Raw genomic sequence first — 17,272 nt, forward strand, 5'->3', positions numbered from 1 at the left:
CTGCTCTTTGTTTGCACATGTTAACAGTATGTGCATATTCACACTCATGGCTGTGTGTTTGCCTCTTAAAGTATTCTCTCCTCTCACTTATTTGCATGCTCCCAAGTCCATGGAGGTTACTGCACCTAGGTGCCTCTGCAAGAGATCTCATATTATATACATATGTTCATACAATATATAGCATGCATACCTACACAAACCTCTTCACTTTTACATTGTTCCCGTTCCACTGTTGCTTTTACTATGCCAGCTGCCTCACCTAAAATGAGAGAAACAACTTTTCACTCCACAATAGTACATAGATAAGGACATGATTAAACCATACTGGGTGCTGCTGAGAGGCAAAGTACTGCACTCCGATGTTCAAAAAGCCAGAGTAATGTGATGGTTATATAGACAGACAGCTCAGGCAAAGATTGCCTAGAGCATGGAATGATTGTCAGGATGGGCAAAAATGTTGAAAATCATGTGAGTGTGTAATCTGCCAAAGCCAATTAATCCAAAGAACATTTTGCAACCATTAGTGTTGTATTACTGTGCATGCATCATAATTGCTACAGGTCTATGTGGACAAGATTGCAGATCTGAAACGATATCGAGTTTTCATGTGACCTTTAATTATTTTCATTGTGTTTATTTGCATTGAATAGCTGTAGTATCTCATGTTAAAAAACTGACTCATTTTTAATTTGCCGTTCACGCGGTACTGCAAGAGACGACCAGGATCTTTCTAAAGAACACCAGGATCGTTCCAATAACGACGTACTAGAACTTGCTCTGATGGTGGAGTTTGGAAGAAAATCTATAAAGAAGAAGACACAATGTATTAGACAACATCAGAGGAAAAGAGAAGTGTCATTTGTGTCATCCTTTTCTCACACACGCTTTATTGACATACCACATGGTTAATACCCTGCCTGAAAAAACACTAGGAACTTAAAAACATAGTGTCTAAATCAAACTATATAAATCAAAGCTAAAGACTGCACTTCAGCTTTGATGTAATCACACTTCTCAAGGTTTGCAATGCGGGCACCGCGAGTTAAAAGTGGAGGTGAGCCCAAACCAAGCTCCCAGCTCTGAACATTTCTGGAATTTAAGAGGACGGGGTGGGCTTCAGCTTTTGAACTTGGATACACATTTTGCAGTTGGCCCCGTCTCTATAACTGGCAGAATTAAAACCCTGGATCAATATACTCTACATCTCTGGGTTATGTGAAATCTGGATCCTACCGTTGTGGTCTGAACCCAGTTCTAGCCAAAAGACAACAATATGGGATCATGCCCAACTTGGTTCAGGTGTCTACTGTAGCTGAAGGCCATATCCAGTAAATAACATAGAAAATACCTTTTTAAAATTAAGGGCTTGATACAGTGTTTGCTGGCTGCTTCTACTGCTGGCCTTGGGAGGAGAGGCCAAATATTTGCCACATTCAGGGGGAAGAGGAAATAGGTCCAATTTTTTTCTTTCTGATTTATTTTGTCTCCTATCTGTGGGATGTTAAATTAGTGCAAAGCACTTCACTACCTCATCCTTCACTATCTTCAGTGTCATAATTCCTATAGCATGTGCCCGCACTCTAGACGTTGGGTAAAATTTTCAGAAACACCGAAATGACTTTGGTGCCTAAGTGCCACTGAATTTTCATGAGTCTTAGGCCTCTAAATCACTTAGGTCTTTCAAAAATGTTGCCCCTTGACTTCAATACAGTTGAAGTCCACTTCATACAAGGCTGAAATTCAGCCTAAGGGGAGTTGCCCTAACTAAGGCCCTTTATTCTAAATGCTCTATACAGAATCGTTCAACTCGTGTTCTGTGTCCTCATTTGTGTAATGTCAGAACGTCGAGTACGTTTTTCAACCACAGCCACATAACCGTTTCCTGGTTGTGTCTAGCTTCAGTCCCATCAGTCCCCTGGAGAAGAAATGTGCCTGTTGAACAGTTACTCACTCTTTATTTTGAACCTTAAATCTCATGACCTTATACTTGTCTAAGCAGAAAGCCCCCTAATACTCCCTCATTTGTGTCTCTCTCTTGAGGTCAATCCTTTTCTTTTACATCACTTGTTTCTCTGCTTGATTGGATGTCATCTGCAAACCTTGGCCTATCTGTTCCCCTTCTGCATTCAAAGAAATATAAAATTGTCCCAATAAACAGCAGCATGGTCTGCCCAGTAGCTTGGCTGCCTAGCCTACAGCAACACTCTGTGACCCATCCAGGGCAGCAGGAATTAACACTGAATCAGGCAGCATGCACTTTCTGTCACATTCACTGCATTTGCTACATGGATTTCCTAGAGGAACATTTTTGCCTAGAGTGGCTGGCTCCCTAAACCCTCCTTTGGCCTCATCCCCTACACTCTTGCAATCCATCTGCTAAACAGATGTTTGGCAGAGGGGAAGTAAGGACTAAATAGATAGGATGAATGCTGGCACTCAGAAGCAGATTAAGATTTATTGGGGTCGAGGGCACAAAGAACATTTGGGCCCCTCACATGCCCCTTGACATAGGGCCCCGTCCCCGATTCTCCTCTTCCCGCAAGAGTTCCAGCCCCTGGCCAGGCTGGAAGCCAGAGTTGGGTTGCGGTAACAGCTTCCCAGGGTGTCTGGGCCACTGTGGGGAGCCGTTGACCCTCCACCTGCCCTGGGCAACATGCCTGGGGGTTGGGGACACAGGCTGGCGGCTACTCTTGGGCACCTCAGCTCCCTACTCAGGACAGTTGGAGGGTCCAGGGCTCCCCACAACAGACCAGGCTCCCTGAGTGGCTCTTACCTTGGCCTGACTCCGGCTTCTGGCCTGGACAGTGGGGCAGGGCCTTGGGGGAAGAGGAAGAGCAGTGGGCGGGACCACAATTCTGGCAATGGTGGCCTCACCACTTCTACACAAGTTCTGGTGATCCTGCGGAGGGCCCCCAATTGGCCATGCCCCAGGGCACGGCCCCTGTGGGCCCATGCGTTAATCAACCACTGCTGGCACGAGGGGCATCCTGAACAGTTGCCTTTATCTTCTGCATTACTCAACCACAGATCTTCCCATGGTTTTGTTTCTCTACCATACTGGGAGGTTGTATGGAGACTAAGACCTGGTCTACACTACGGGGTTAGGTCGAATTTAGCTGCGTTAGGTTGATTTTAAAATGGATGTGTCCACACAACCAACCCCATTCCGTCGACTTAAAGGGCTCTTAAAATCGACTTCTGTATTCCTCCCCCGTGAGGGGAGTAGCGCTAAAATCGACATTTCTGGGGTAATGTGGACGCAGATCGATGGTATTGGCCTCCAGGAGCTATCCCAGAGTGCTCCAATGTGGCCACTCTGGACAGCACTTTGAACTCCGGTGCACTAGCCAGATACACAGAAAAAGCCCCGGGAACTTTTGAATTTCATTTCCTGTTTGTCAGCGTGGCGAGCTCAGCAGCACAGGTGACCATGCAGTCCCCCCAGAATCGCAAACGAGCTCCAGCATGGAGCGAACGGGAGACACTGGATCTGATCGCTGTGTGGGGAGAAGCATCTGTGCAGGCAGAACTCTGAGCAAAAAGAAGAAATGCCAATATATTTGCCAAAATCGCACAGGGCATGATGGAGAGAGGCTACAACAGGGACACACCGCAGTGCTGTGTGCAAGTTACGGAGCTCAGGCAAGCCTACCAAAAGACAAAGGAGGCAAACGGGCACTCCGGGTGACCCCCCATATATAGGGGAGGATCCTACCACTACCCCACCTCTGTCCGTGGACACCTGCAAGGGGGGAGTCTCAAGCAACAGGGAGGAGCATTTTGTGGACGAGGAGGAGGGGGAGAATGTGCAGCAGGCAAGTAGTGAATCCATTCTCCCCGGCAGCCAGGACCTTTTCATCACCCTGGACCCAATACCCTCTGAAGACGGAATCCCCAACCCTGAAGCCGGAGAAGGCAGCTCTGATGCACATTTGTAACTACAGTACAGGGTTTAAAAGCAATAGTGTTTAATGTTTGATTTGCCCTGAAGAATTGGGATGCATTCGCAGTCAGTACAGCTACTGGAAAAGCCTGTTCACATGTCCGGGGATGGAGCGGGAATCCTCCAGGGACATCTTCATGAACCTCTCCTGGAGGTACTCTGAAAGCCTTTGCAGAAGGCTGCCTTATTTCATCCTCCACAGTAGGACACTTTACCACGGCAAGCCAGGAGCAAGTATTCTGGAATCATTGCAGCACAAAGCATGGCAGTGAATGATCCTGGCTTTTGGTCTCATTCAAGCAACATTTGGTCTATATCTTTCTGTGTTAGCCTCAGGAGAGTGATATCAATCATGGTCACCTGGTTGAAATAGGGGAATTTTTGTAAGGGAACAGTAAAAGGACCCCGTTTACGTTGGGCTTTGCACTTGGCTAAAAAGGATTATCCCGGAGAATAGCCACACGGCAGGGGGAGGGGTGAAGGGATCATCCCAGAGAATAGTCACACAGTGGGGTGGGGGGAGGTGTGTGCTGCACATCCACCCGAAAACCGCAGCCCCTCCTTTTAAATGTGAAACCCAACCCATTGCTTGCTATGGGAAAGGAGGGTGCTACAGTTTGAAACCATTCCCACATGTTATGCGTAAGAAGCCAACCCCGCATACCCTGGGCCTTATCATGGCTGCCTGGAAACCGAATTCTGTTGCCCAGCTCTGTGTGATGTGTCACCATACCAACAGGTGCTCAATATAAAAGGCAAAATGCGACCTTGTACCTAAAGCACATGTGCTGTCTGCTGTGAATTGCTTGTTTCACTGTTGAAGAGTCTCCCTTTTGTTCTCAGAAATGTATCATCTTAAATTTAACTCTCCCTTTTACCCCCCCTCCCCCGCAGGTGCAAATGTTTCTATGCTCCCCCTATCATCTCCAGCCCCGAGGTTATCACAGATTAGAAGGTGAAAAAACCACACTCGCGATGACATGTTTTCCGAGCTCATGCAGTCCTCCCTCACTGATAGGGCACAGCTTAATGCATGGAGGCATTCAATGTTAGAGGCCAGGAAAGCATTAAGTGAGCGCAAAGAGCAGAGGCAGGAGCGTGAAGAGCGGAGGCAGGAGATGCTGAGGCTAATCAGAGAGCAAACGGACATGATGAAGCATCTGGTGGAGCTTCAGGAAAGCCAACAGGAGCACAGACCCCCGCTGCACCCATTGCCAGCCCTCCTCCCCAAGTTCCATATCCTCACCCAGACGCCCAAGAACGTCGGGGGGAGGCTCCTGGCACCCAGCCACTTCACTCCAGAGGATGGCCCAAGCAACAGAAGGCTGTCATTCAAACAGTTTGATTTGTAGTATGGCTACAAAAAGCAATGTGGCCTTGTCCTTCCCTCCTCCCCCACCCCACCTGGGCTACCTTGTCAGTTATCTCACTTTTTTTTTAATTAATAAAGAAAGAATGCATGGTTTCAAAACAAGAGTTACTTTATTTCGAAGGGGGAAGGGAGGGTGGTTTGGTTACAGGGAATTAAAATCAATCAAGGGGGGGCGGGTTTGCATCAAGGAGAAACACACACAACGGTCACACCATAGCCTGGCCAGTCATGAAACTGGTTTTCAAAGCCTCTCTGATGCGCAGCGTGCCTAGCTGTGCTCTTCTAATCACCCTGGTGTCTGGCTGCTCAAAACAGGACGCCAGGCGATTTGCCTCAACCTCCCACCCCGCCATAAACGTCTCCCCCTTACTCTCTCAGATATTATGGAGCACACAGCAAGCAGCAATAATGTTGATTGCGCTGAGGTCTGACCTAGTCAGCAAACAGAGCCAGCGAGCTTTTAGACGTCCAAAGGCACACTCTCCCATCATTCTGCACTTGCTCAGCCTATAGTTGAACCGCTCCTTACTACTGTCCAGGCTGCCTGTGTACAGCTTCATGAGCCATGGCATTAAGGGGTAGGCTGGGTCCCCAAGGATAACTATTGGCATTTCAACCTCCCCAATGGTAATTTTGTGGTCTGGGAAGTAAATCCCTTCTTGCAGCTGCTCGAACAGCCCAGAGTTCCTAAAGATGCGAGTGTCACGCACCTTTCCCGTCCATCCCACGTTGATGTCGGTGAAACGTCGCTTGTGATCCACCACTGCTTGCAGCACCATTGAGAAGAACCCCTTGTGGTTTATGTACTGGTTGGCAAGGTGGTCTGGTGCCAAGATGGGGATATGCATTCCGTCTATCGCCCCACCACGGTTAGGGAACCCCATTGCAGCAAAGCCATGCACTATGACCTGCACATTTCCCAGAGTCACTACCCTTGATAACAGACCGTCAATGATTGCATTGGCTACTTGGATCACAGCAGCCTCTACCATAGATTTGCCCACTCCAAATTGATTCCCGACTGACCAGTAGCAGTCAGGCGTTGCAAGCTTCCACAGGGCTATCGCCACTCGCTTCTCAACTGTCAGGGCAGCTCTCATCTTGGTATTTCTGCACTTCAGGGTGGGGGAAAGCAACTCACAGAGTTCCAGGAAAGTGGCCTTACGCATCCAAAAGTTTTGCAGCCACTGTGCATCATCCCATACCTGCAACACTATGCGGTCCCACCAGTCTGTGCTTGTTTGCATGGCCCAGAATCAGCGTTCCACTTGTATCAACCAGCCCCACTGCCGCCATGATGTCCCAATTGCTACAGCCCGTGCTTTCAGGAACATCTGTGTCCATGTCCTCATCAAAATCCTCCTCATGCTGGCGTCTCTTAGCCAGATTCTGCATATACTCCAGGATAATGTGCGAGGTGTTTACAATGCTCACAACAGCAGTGGTGATGGTGAGCTGAGCGGGCTCCATGCTTGCTGTGGTATGGCGTCTGCAGGAGAGCAGGAGAGCAGAGTTGCAGCAGAAGCGGTGGATGACGATGGTTAGCAGTCCTACTGCACCGTCTCCTGACAGCAGCACCCAGGACACAACAGCTGCGGTGACGGTGAGCTGAGCTGAGAGGGCTCAGTACTTGCTGCGGTATGGCGTCTGTATGGAAAAAGGCGCAAAATGATTGTCTGCCATTGCTTTCACGGAGGCAGGGGCGACTGACGACCTGTACCCAAAACTACCCGCAACAATGTTTTTGCCCCATCAGGCATGGGGAGCTTAACCCAGAATTCCAATGGGTGGAGGAGACTACGGGAACTGTGGGATAGCTACCCACAATGCACCGCTCTGTAAGCCAATGCTAGCCACGGTAGTGAGGACACACTCTGCCAACTTAATGCGCTTAGGGTGGACATACGCAATCGACTGTATAAAATCGATTTCTAAAAATCGACTTCTATAAATCGACCTAATTTCATACCCTTACTGGGGCCAGATCCTCAGCTAGTGTGAGACAGCATTGCTCTATTGAAGTCAATGGAGCTATGTTGATTTACACCAGCTGAGGATCTGGCCCCACATCAGTGTTATCATTCTGGAAATCTTTTCCATACAGACTGAATTGTACCAGGTCCCTAGCCTTGCAGAGCTGTGGGTCAGTCCAGTCCTTGTGGGCACTGTGCGTTAGACCAGAAGGACAAGAGAGTCCTCTTCAATAAATTATTAAAAAAAAATAATCAGTTAAAAGAATAAATTCCCTTTACATCAAAAGTAGAGCAGCTCTGCTAGGAGTGCTCCTCCTCAGTACATTTCCTTGGCCTCTTCTCTTTCTAGGTTTAAAAGCCGTTAGGAGATGGATTTATTTAGACAAGCCTTTAATTGTTAATCTGTTTTCCTTGTTCGGGAATTGATTGTGAACTGCAAGTTATATTTTGTTTTTCCCGGATGTTATTTTAAGTGCCTGTGTTCTATAATTGGACAGTGCTTTGGGCAACTCAGTTGGAAATGCACTATATACATAAATCTGCCTTGCCTTTCTGCTAGCATTTAACCAATCCTGTTGGCTCTGAAAGAGGAGGAAAAGAAAAGAAGTGAAACAGCCTCTTTTAGGCAAGAGACAAAAACAGCCTGCCTTTTAGCATCGCCCTCCCACCTGAGCACCCAACAGGCCCGGGCAGGCTTTCAAAAATGATGGCCAAGGAGTATAGCTGTGGAATTCCACGGCTGCACACATCTGTGACTCCCGGCACGTGGGGGCCACGGCGGGGATATTATTCCAGCTCTACGGCTGTACTTCTTTCCTCTGCTGTCATGGCCTTAGTTGTGAAGCTGAAGTAAAACAGGGCAGAGAACAGGTGGCTGTGCTGAACAGAGAGCTAGTCTGCATGAGCGCTCATCAGCTCAGTCAGCTCCCCTTTACCTTGAGCACATGGGTTTTTTCTTTTCTTTGGCCTTACATTCTTTACCAGGCTGACTTGTCCAGCGAGTGGATCCTCCTACTGCACAGTCAGGATTCTCTGCCCTCCAGCTCTCTTGCAGACCTGATACTTACAGCTAAACACTGTTCCTCTGCAGCAGAACTTGGGCTAGTGATCAATCAGCACAGCTACAGTACATGGACTGAACGAAATAATTATTTTAGACCAAGACTGACAATTATTTAAAGAAGTTTGGAAGACCCATTAAAATAACTGGGCCCAATTCCAGTTACGATGTCTCACTGTGCAGTCCTAGTGGGGGACATAAAGCAAGACTGATCATAACATGGTTAATTCATATTATTATGTTAGTGGCATTATCGAGCTGGAACTCACAAGTCCTATTCAGAAGTGTAATGGAAAGCGCAAAAGTGAATATGAAGCCAAAGAGCACTCACGGGGCTATGTTGTGCCATCGATTTTGAAACATTTTATGAAATCTAGGAGGAGTTCTGCTGAAAAATTGATGGCACAAGATGGCCCATAGTTCCTATCCACAGTGAGAGCTTTAGCTGATTGTCTGACTCAAAGCCCTATACCCTACCCATTCAATTTTAATTCACTTTCAGAAACTTCCGCCTCATGCAGTGCCAGACATCAGTTAGACAGCATGAAACACGAAAAACAGTCCTTTGATGCAACAAGGAAAGACAGATTTGGGTATCATCTCTGCTAAGATGATACTTGACTCTCCATATGGCTGGGTTCAATCACCGGCTGGTTTTGTGAATAGGTGCGTGTGCAGACGCACGCACAAACAGACACACACAGACGTAAACAAAATACAAAAACTGGCCATGACAGAGGACAGAAGCTGAAAGCAAAAGCCTTTGATTCACTTCAGTGTCACAATCCAGCTGCATAATTTTAGCATCCTGAAACATCCATACTATTCAGCATGAAAGATTAACCTAATGCAGTTGCCTGTTGGCCTTTTGATTCCAAATGGTTGCCAGCTGGTTATGTACAGCAGAGTAGGAAAAGAGCCAAAGTTTTCAAAATCGGAAGCCTGAGGCTCCTAAATCCATACTAAGGCACCTGTCTGATTTTCCCATTGTGGATAATGGAGGCTGTTGGAGACTCCGCACACTTGAAAATTGATGGGTGTTTTATTCTGGATTTAGGAGCCTAAGGCTCTTGTTTTTAAAATCTTGGCCAGAACTGCTCTCTCTGATGCAAACATCTGATTGCTAGTATTTACTTTAGGAATAAGCTACCTCTTGGCACCCTATTTAATCCCATACTCCCTGGTTTATATCTTCTAGGGTACCAGAGTCCCTTAGTCCAATTCCAAAAACTATATCAAAAGAATCTTCAGCCTCACTGGGCTCAGGCTACAGCCCCCTTCTTTACAGGTAAGAATCATAGAATCATAGAATATCAAGGTTGGAAGGGACCTCAGGAGGTCATCTAGTCCAACCCCTTGCTCAAAGCAGGACCAATCCCCAACTAAATCATCCAAGCCAGGGCTTTGTCAAGCCTGACCTTAAAAACTTCTAAGGAAGGAGATTCCACCACCTCCCTAGGTAACGCATTCCAGTGTTTCACCACCCTCCTAGTGAAAAAGTTTTTCCTAATATCCAATCTAAATCTCCCCCACTGCAACTTGAGACCATTACTCCTTGTTCTGTCATCTGCTACCACAGAGAACAGTCTAGAGCCATCCTCTTTGGAACCCCCTCCAAGAAGCTAATTTCCTGTCTCATTGTCTAACCACAGACTTTTGGGCTCCAATCAACCCAATCCAGGTCAGGTCTACCCTCCCACCAAGAGCCTCTGGCAGGCTGTAGACTTCAGCCAGTTCCCAGATTGAGCTCACATTGGAACGGCCTGTCTGCTCTCCCCCCCAGCCAGCCCTCCCGTGCTGGACTTTCCTCCGCTTCAGTACAACATTCTCTACAGGTGTAGCAGGATCAGAGTAATTGAATGGGGCTGACTGGCCCAAGGCTCTTGCCCTTAAAAGGGAAGGCTGCCCTGTTTCAATCACCTACCAGTGAGGGCCCACTATAGGTGGTAGGCCCATTGGTAGGCCAATGCAGTCACCTACCAGTGGGGGCCCATTATAATTTGGCATGGGCCATACCTTGAGGTCCTTTCTCAGGACTGGACTTAGCAAACCATGTACGTTCCTGATGAACTTTAACCACCTACGGATGGGGTAAAGCATGTGCTGAGGGCTGGCTTCAGTGCCAATTGAAGTCAAAGTCAAAAAGCAGGCCTTGCCTCAAAGAGTTTACAATCCAAGACCCCAATCCAGCACAGCGCTTAAACTGACCTTGACTTTAAGTACACAAACAGTCCTGTTTAGGTCAGTGAGATTACTCATATGCTTAAAGTCAAGCACGTGCTTAAGTGTTTTTTCAAATCAAGGCCTAATTTAGTGTTCTTCTTACAGGATTGTTTAAAACATGGTACCAGACTCTCTAATGGAAATTATTTTCTTAAAGGAAAATTCTTCTGTAGAATCAACAACAAAGAGCTCTATTCTATATAGATCAGAAAGAAAATCAAACTCCTAAGGAATCTGAAAAGAAACAGAAAATTAAAAGGATATTTGCCAGCACCTTGAACTGTACAGACTAAACAAAATACAGTGGGAGTTGCCTCTGACTCTCATGGCCTTTAATGGGAGTCCATGGCTAAAACCTGGCTTCCTGTGTGGAGAATTAAGGGGAAAGGCTGCAGGTGTTAGACTTCAACAACAGAACAAGCCATTTTGACAAAGATATGAAATATTTAGACTCAAAGTGTTTCCTTTCACTTAATTTAATCTCACTTAACACTTTGAAAACTGCTACAGATGAAACCACTAGAGGCTTGGATTCGTACTGTGTTCAAACATAACCAGAAAAGAATTGCATCCATTTTCTATGCAACAAATGCTCAACTGCGGATTTTCTGGGTCATAAAACCTCCAGCCTACCTATTTAATGGTTCAGCTGAGTCCCAGAAGAACATGAAGCCATAGAAATCTAAAGCCATTTTCTTGAAACTCTGGAGTAAGGGATAACAAATGTTTGTTTTTAAAGACACGAAGGCTCCAAGCAGGCAAAAACTCTCCCCAGGCAGGCCCTACTGGCTAAAATGGGAGCACTGAAAAATTACATGAATAGCAAGAAGAAAAGGAGTACTTGTGGCACCTTAGCGACTAACCAATTTATTTGAGCATGAGCTTTCGTGAGCTACAGCTCACTTCATAAATAGCAAGGTTAAGAGCACTGTTTAATTAGAAGGGATTTTTCATTCCCATCCAATAATTTCCTGGGAACAATTCATGCTTTTTCAGTGGGTCATTATTAATAATGTTTATACTGGGATAGTGCCTAGTGGCCAAACAGGTCAAGGCACCGTTTGTGCTAGGTCCTGTACAAACAGAGACACAGTCATTCACAGATCTGTAGATTTTCAAGGCCAGACGGTGCCATTAGAACATCTAATGTGACTTCCTGCATAACACATTATGTCCCTGCCCCCAAAAGATGACAATCCTCATGGCTGAGACAGACAGGTGAGCCCGGCGAGGGCGAAGGGGAAACACCAACAACAGGGTGTGTGCAATTCATGGCCAATCATAACAGCGAGGCTAGTGGGAATGTATCAGGTTGCTGCTGCCCATATGCTTTGAGGAGTTGTGAGGAGGACTAAATGGGGGGTTTGCCCATTTTGGCTGGGTGGCATGGGAAATAGTGCAGAAGCGGTTGTGGGAGAGGTGAGCAATGGAGGCTGGCATCGCTGGTAGAAAGGAGGAAGGAGTCAAACTTGCACTAAGACATGAGAGCAGATAGGTGGGACAGGGCAAAATCGTGAAGGGCTTTGAAGGGTGTTTCAAACTGTGAAAGAGGGGGAGTCAGTGCAGAGACTTAAAGAGCAGCATAGTCAGAGTGAATTCAGGAAGATGATCTTAGCAGAGCATTTGGAATTGACTTGAGCGGGATGAGGTTGCAAGGAATCTAGGCCAAAGAGAGCAGCCATCAAGGCACGAGATGACCAAGGTTTGGGCAAGAGTTTTGGCAGCAGGAGCAGAGAGGCGCAGTTGGATCTTGGAAATGCTGGATAAAGGATAAAGCAGCAAGATTTGGACAGCCCGGATGAGTGGGTCAAAGAGTGGGCTGAGTTAAAGATGAAACCTTGGGGGCTTGAGCAAATGGGAAGATCGTGGGACTACCCACCCAGCTAGAGAAAAAAAAGAGTTTTTCTCTCTCCCCAGAGTCAGGGCTGGGGAGAGAGAAGAACTCACCCACAAACTGCACCAGGGACAAGGCAGGGCAGATTCAGACCCCATCATTTATCGTTGCTTTAAGAGGAAATCCATGAAGGCAGCAGGGGTTGGAGCAATTAGTGGTCATGATAATAATCACTCTACACATTTACTGAAGAGATTAGCAGGTTGAGCCTTCAGTGCTACTTTCCGAGGCAGTGTGACTATTTAGTTTATGTAAATGTTCCTCTCTTTGTCTTAAAAAAGTTTGGGGCCATGTCATCACAGCTGCTTTGCAGCTCTGTTCAGCTGCTCTGACTGTCATCAGCTTGGCATCCCTGGAGTGCCTGTATAGTTATAACTGTACCTTGGTCTGCTTTGCAGAGCATAGACCACTAATTATATGGCAAGGCAGACCACAATACAGCACCACCGACAGCTTTATGGTTGATCTGGTGGCAACTGGGTGGCGTCATCTAGATGTACGGCAGCAGCCAGCAATGAGAGCAGCAGCAGGGACACAGGCAGTGCCCCCTGTGGTTTTAAGAGCTGAAAAGCAACACTTTGCCCACCTGCAGAGAGCCCCTGAGGGGCTGGAGGTCCCCTCCCTATTCCTGGGGTTGTAGCTTTGCTTTAATTGAATGTGCTGTACAATGATTCATAAAGGAAATGTAAAGCCAGCTCCTGGGCAATTTGCACAGTTAACTTCTCCTACAACTAGGGTGGGTGTGTGACGCCTGAAAATCCATGTAGATGAAGGGAGCATCAGACCGCAAAAGCAGGGGGAAACAACTAGAAAGTGGGCCATAGTTCAGGGCAACTGCACCTGTAATCCCCCTTCGTGGTCCCCTGAGGACACCCAGAGTAAGCCCTCTCTTGGGTGGAGGCCTGCATCTCTCCATCCTGACTAGGTTTTTCCAGGCTGCACAGTTCCCTGCCTACACTGTGGTATCCCTAGCAAGCCAGACTGCCTAAGCAGGCCAGTGCCTGAGCTTTGCTTTCTCTAAAGGCTATGAACAGTAGCAATTCCCAGCAGTTACAATATATGACACAGCTCTTTCTAAGCAAGCACACTTATTCTTAAGGTGAAAGCATTACAGAGAAAACATTTAAAATGTTTAAAAAAACTTCACGCTTGCTAAACAACTTAGAGGTCACCCCCACAACTCCAACGTAGACTCTGGGAGGAATCAGTCCTTCAAACCCGTTCATAACAGCCTTAGCTTACAACTAGCATCCCCATGAATAGGCCTAATCTTTTCTTTATTCAGCATGGGCCCCTGGGAACAGGTAATCAGCAGACAATGGTCCCCACCTCAGGGCATAGTTTCAAAAGTCTGGGACATTCACAACTGGAGATGGGGAATTTGCATTCACCTTCCCCTAGAGATTCCCCAGGAAAACCACTTGATACTATTTGTCCCAAAAGTCCATTCTCACCTGGCACATTGTACAGTACTGTCCTTTGAAATTCTACTCCTGAGGGCATTCTGCACCAAAAAAATAAAAATTCTGTATACAATATTTTAAAATTTTGCAAAATTCTGAAAATTTTATTTGTCAAATAAACGTGGAGGCTCCAGCATGGCATTGAGGAGCACAGGCCACTGGCTGCACAGTGGTGGGAGATCACTCTGCGGCTCACCCCTGGGACATGGAATCAGCGCTGAGGCTGCACCCAATCCTGACACAGTGCAAGGACTGGGCCTGCCCCAGAAACACCCTAGGGCCCTGCCCCTCCATGCCAGGTGCACCAGGTGTGGGCAGACAGGCTCAGCAAGGCAGGATCCAAGTGTGGGGTTAGTGTTGGGGGATCCAGATGTGGGTTGAGAAAGTTCTGTATGGGGCAATCTGGGTGCGGGTAGCTCAGCGGGGGATCTAGGTGCGGGGGAGATCTGGATGTACAGGGGCTTGTTGGGGGGTTCTGGGTGTAATGGTAATGGGACTCTGCAGGGGGGTCCAGGTAAAGGTGGTTGGGGCTCAGCAGGGTGGGGTCTGGATATGTGGGGGGATAGAGCTCAGCATGGGGGTTTGGGTGTGGGGGGTCCAGATGCTGGGAGAGTGGGACTCAGTGGGGTGGGGATCCAGGTGCAGCTTGTTGGAGCTGGGTACGGTGGGGATCCAGGTGCAGGTGGCTTGTTGGGATGGTCCAGGTGCAGGGGGAGTGGGGCTCGTTGGCGGGGGGGTGAGGTTCGTCGGGAGTGTCTGCGTATGAGGGGGTCTGGATGCATGGGGGTTGGGTGAATGGGTGAGCAACTCCCTGTACAGTGATCCTTCCGCCTGCAACTGAGGCGTGACGGAGGCAGGAAGCACGGGGGGTGAGGGGGAGTTTGCAGAGCTTCCTACAGCAGGGGGAGAAATCTGGGGGTGGGTCTGACACAGCCCCAGATGCCATGCATGGGAAGAGGAAACCCCATCCTCCGCAACCCAGCTGAGACTAGCAGCTGAGCCCAGTTCAGGGTAGGAGCCACAAGCCAGGTCTTTCCCAGTCCCACCACCTGCACCACAGTGATTTACACCTCTGCCAGCTGCTCTGGGCATCTGAAACATACTGCTGGGGAGGGTCGCATGACCGCTTTTGTGGCTTCCTATTGCTTCCCCATCAGAAAGTCATTTTTCTGTGGGGAAGCAAAGAAATCTGCAGTGGACAAATTCTGTGCATGCACAGTGGTGCAGAATTCCCCCAGGAGTAAAGTTCATAACACTTCCCAGGGTTCAAAACCCATTCCTCCCCCCGAGATATTACATGCTGTCACAGCCCACAATAACACCCAACCTTTGCGTTTAATACAACAGACTCCCAAGATACTTAAACTTAATTCAGTGCTATCGTTCAAGGATAGTGCCGGGAATTGCCATATCTGTCACAAAGTGCCTCCCCTCCTGCAACGTTAGCCACGTCTCGTGGCCCTGCCTGTGGCACTGGTGTCCCCTCACATAGTGACAACACTGGAGTGGTGCTGCCAAGAAGCTAATGGAGAAACACAGACATTCCTCCCCTTCAGCAGACCCCCTGAATGCCACATGCATTGTGAAGGGCTAACAGGTTCTGCCCATTCTGAAGGAGCCGAACCCCATCACCCTGACCCAGCCTGCGGGGAGCACCAGGTGTACAGGAGCCCCAGCCATGCCCCGTTCCTCCTTACTGTGCCCCCAACACTGGCAGCCAGGAGGGGGTTGGTGTGGGAGCAGCCAAGGATTACCCTTTGCATGGATGTCCTCCAGGTTTCAGGCTGATCTTTGCAGGCAGAATGGTGCAAAGCAGCCAGCATGTGGCTCAGGAATGGGGCCAGAATCTGAATGTGCTTCTCCGACTTGGTGAATTACCACCAGCTTCTTCAGGAGCCAGGTAATTTACAATAACATTACTAACTACATTACCACTCATCACACACAATGCAGTTTCTGGAATTTACTTGCTAACCAAATCCTCTGTCCCCAGGACATTAGAAATACTCCTACAAGTGTGGCAGTAGAGAGAAATCACATTGCCCTTGTTATCACAATATCTCCTGCTGAGCCGGTGGTAATTGGATGTCAGATGAGTTAGCGGGAGCTCAGCAGGATAGCCCAAAATTGAACTGTGCATTCATGTGAACTGCAGCAGCAGTTGCAGATAAAACCCACTAGGTGGTGGCACAAGGGAAAGAAACATAAACGAGTTCAATTCCCCGTCTGCGACAGCTTATGGGAGAAAGGGGGAAATCAGCCTTAATACTGTCCAAACACATCAAAACTCTATTGACAATTTTGCTCCCATTTCATGACGGTGTCATCTGTTTCAGGCCACTCTTTCCATAGACGGGCAGCTATGCTACTGTATATTATCTTGTACTTTAGAAGCATATGATGCTATAATTAACATGACACTCATTCCATGCCATGGACCGGCAAGCAGGCAGCTCTCACTCTGGACATACTGGCCCAGATTTTAATAGCAGGCGCTAATTTCAGGCACAACGTTAGATGCCTTTGGGCTGATTTTCAAATGTCACATGCCTCAGTCAGTCAAATCCTTTATCTGGCCTCAGCGTGCCCAGCACCAGTCAGGAGGAAAGAAGGGGGATGCCATAGTGGTTTAAAGCCAACCTCACCCTCTCCCAATTCTAAGGGGACCAGGCACTGCACCAGCCCCGCACTGAAATGTAAAGGAGCCTGCAAGTTTCTCAAACTAGAACACCGCCAAGGGGGCCATTCCCGTTTCTAGGGGTGGCCCGGCAGCAGGCCCCCCCGACTATACCTCCTGAAGTAGTGACAGGGAAAGAGACAGCACTGCGCATGCTTTGTGGGCTCTGCTCCACCAGAGGGTTCTGTCACGCCAGAGAAATCCTCTGCTGGCCTTTACAACATATTTAAGGCTTCTTTCATCATGCCATGGAGATGTTCTTCCAAAAAAATCCCTTCATGTGACTTAAACTGGGAAACTGACCCATCTGTGCATGCTGTCTTGTACACTACGAGCACTGCTTATTATACTTCAGCTGGTCTCCCCCCATCTGTATCCACCTGTTATCTCTTGTCACATGCTTAGACCGTAAACTCTCCAGGGCAGAGCTCATCTTTTTTGTTCAATTCGTATACTAGTGCAGCATTCAGCTCAATGGGGCCCTGATTGGGCCCCTAGTCACGGTCAAAATACAAACGCCAACAAAATCTCTTGGTGGCTTTACTGAAATGTTTATTAATGGTTTCTCTCATAGAAGGGGGGGAAGCATGAACAATGAAATAAGCACACACACACACACACACAAAAAGAAAAGAAAACCAACCCCCGCCCCCTCCAAAGCCAAAAC

General features: G+C 47.9%; 1 long non-coding RNA gene across 1 annotated transcript in view; it reads right to left on the reverse strand.

Moving 5' to 3' along the window:
- Positions 1 to 613: 613 nt before the first annotated feature.
- Positions 614 to 17,272, reverse strand: part of LOC142072675 (uncharacterized) — a 68,043-nt gene continuing 51,384 nt past the window's right edge. Inside the window, exon 2 of the long non-coding RNA XR_012669183.1 lies at positions 614 to 802. This is a non-coding gene — a long non-coding RNA (uncharacterized LOC142072675). The remainder of the gene's footprint in view (positions 803 to 17,272) is intronic.

The sequence above is a fragment of the Caretta caretta genome, chromosome 7 (assembly GCF_965140235.1).
Source record: "Caretta caretta isolate rCarCar2 chromosome 7, rCarCar1.hap1, whole genome shotgun sequence".
Classification (NCBI taxonomy): domain Eukaryota; kingdom Metazoa; phylum Chordata; order Testudines; family Cheloniidae; genus Caretta; species Caretta caretta.